Genomic DNA, 2636 nt, shown 5'->3' on the forward strand with positions numbered 1-2636 from the left:
CGGCTGGAGAGGGGCCAGGAACATGAGCCGGCGAGAGAACGGTGCGGGGAGTCGGGCGCGGCGCCGCCGTGCCGTTCTCAATGTCGCCGAGCGCGGAGCCCTCGCCCTGCGCGGCGGAGGCGGCTGCTCGGAGGGGGCTCGCGGAGAGGCGGGTGCGCGCGGGGAAGGAGCCGCGCGAGCCTCTGGGATGGTCAGCTCGACCTCCTCCTTTTGCTCGACGGTGAACTGCTCAACCGTCTTGACCTCGCGCCTGGCGCGGCCCTGCTGCTTTGGTGGCTCCGCCTATGAGCGGACAGGCGCGGTGTGCCGAGCAGGCGGGCGGCCCGCGACGGCCGGTGCACAGTCGGGAGGGCGCCATGAGTGGTGGCGGGACCGATAAAGAAATTCGGCGCCCACGCCGGTTACGATGAGGGGTGCGCACTGTACCTCTGTGTTCGTGCGTTGCCCATCTCTACGGGAGATGACTGCTCTATTTATTTATTTATACGATGAGAGCACGACGAGAAGGGGGCGACCGCGAGGTGGCACGAAGGTCGCAGCGAGAATCGGAGAGAGACTGCTTCAGAAGAAGAAAAGGCGTGGGCTTCACAGAGTACAGTAGTAACCGTGGAGCTGGGAAAAGAAATAGCTGGAAAAGAAAGCACTTACGCATTGAATTGTCACTGCTCGTGAGTGCGAGATAGGGCTAGCAGTAGGCAGCTAGCCTGTGAGGAGAGCGTCCATAGACACCTCACATGACCCCACACGTCTCGTCCGTGCCTCGCCGGGCGGCGAGATTGCTAGAGGCAGAGCAAGCCTGCTCTAGCCTTGCATGTCACTTCCTGTCGTCTGTTGTTTGTTGTGCCCTCTTGTTTGTTCTTCTGGTGCCTTGGAGTGCTGGGGGGGGCGACAGGATTCTCGAGGTTCTCGAGGTGGATATCCTTTGGCCGCGTTGGGTAGCGAGGATTGGTGTAACCCGAGCCACGGAGGCGTGTTTTCTGACGGCCGACCGTCAGTGCACGGAGTTGCCCCTTCTCCGACTGCCCCGGCTAGTTCCCGAGGTCGTCGGGTGTGACCCCTGCGTCCCCCGAGACCTAGCGCGGGTGGGTTGGGGGGAGGCTCACTGCAGGGAAGGGCTGTGTAAGAAGCCGATCCCCGTAGTCCGCCCCGCTCCTCCCCATCGGGCCGCATGAGCGGCCACGCCTCGCAGATTCGTTTCTCGCGCCTGGGTCAGGCGCGCGGGGCATCCCCCGGGTCGCTCGACCAGCGATCCGAAGAGTGGCCGCTATGCGACAGGGAGGATGTGGCCCTGAGTTATGTGTACGCCTACTCAGGGTGTGTGGCAGCCCGCTGGCTGTGTGTCTTGTGAGCCTGTTTGTGTCTGTGTGTCGCTCGTGTGTGTCGTCATCATCTGTCTAGCGTCCACCCATACCGCGTTGGTGTCCAGTCCGAGCCTGGGTGTTCTTCGCCTTCCTACCTAACCTAACCTACCTACCTACCTACCTGAAAGAAAGAGGAAGCGGCTTCATACCAAACAAGAACTGGATGGGAGGCCGGCCGTGAGAGTGCTTTAGGTTAAGGTAGCTAGGAAGGTGAAGAACAGTCAGGCCCGGACTGGACACCAGCGCGGTATGGGTGGACGTGTGTCTCGCGCCTTGCGGGGGGGGCGGAGCGGAAAGGAGGAACCTCTTCCCAAGAGCGCCACTCTTGGAGCGCCGCCACTACCACCCAGAGCGCTGCACGCAGCGCCGGGCAATGACGGCTTACCGCCCACCCAGCCCCCCCTCGGCACACCCCGGCACAGCCAGTGTGTGACGGCTCGAACCCGCTAAGCCATCCCGCAAGCGGGATGGCCCGCCACTCGAACCCGCAAGCGGGCGTACGAACCGCGAGCGGCTCGCACTCGTGACACGCAGGCGTCCGACAGACGGCGCCGGGGCTAGGGGACCGAAGAGGAACTACGGCAAGAACCGCACACCACCCGTTGACGAGCGCTCGCGGAACAGGTCCGCGGCGCCCGTCAGGGGCGTGCGCGAGACAGGGCTACGACGACAACGCGTGCAAGCACCACGTCAAGGACGCAGAGACGCAGGCGAGGGAGGACGCCGAGCGGCCGAGCAAGCTCTGGGATGCAGCTGCGCGCGGCAAGTCGGCCTACCTCGCGGGGCTGTTCCACGTGCACCTGCAGGCGGCGCTGCATGCGGCCCACCGCTCGTGCCCCCGCTGCAACAAGCAGCGCATCGCGGCGCAGATGATGCACACAGCGAGCCGCCACTGCAAGAACCTCGCACCGCAGCCCTGCCTGGACCGGATCCGCGAGGAGAAGCATTGAGAGTTTGAGGATTGAGCTGTGCACTGTATACTGGGAGCGCGTTTTACAGCATAAGAAGAAAGAAGGTGGCGCGGATTGTTGTGTTGGGGTGTGTGGTGGGGTTGCTTTTCCGGGCAAATAGCCCCGGGCCAGACCCCCCAACCGCCCGTATAAATTTCAACAATTAAAAGAATCAACCGGATGATAATTGGTACGACATGCGCCCATCATTCATGCGGGATTCATGCGCAAGATAGCCCAAATTTACGCGAAGCACCTCTCCGACGCGCTCGACAAGTAGTCTGCTACCACGCTACTAGTCCGGCAGCTGTTGCGGACGAAGAGC

The sequence above is a fragment of the Emiliania huxleyi genome, assembly GCF_000372725.1.
Source record: "Emiliania huxleyi CCMP1516 unplaced genomic scaffold EMIHUscaffold_318, whole genome shotgun sequence".
Classification (NCBI taxonomy): Eukaryota; Haptophyta; order Isochrysidales; family Noelaerhabdaceae; genus Emiliania; species Emiliania huxleyi.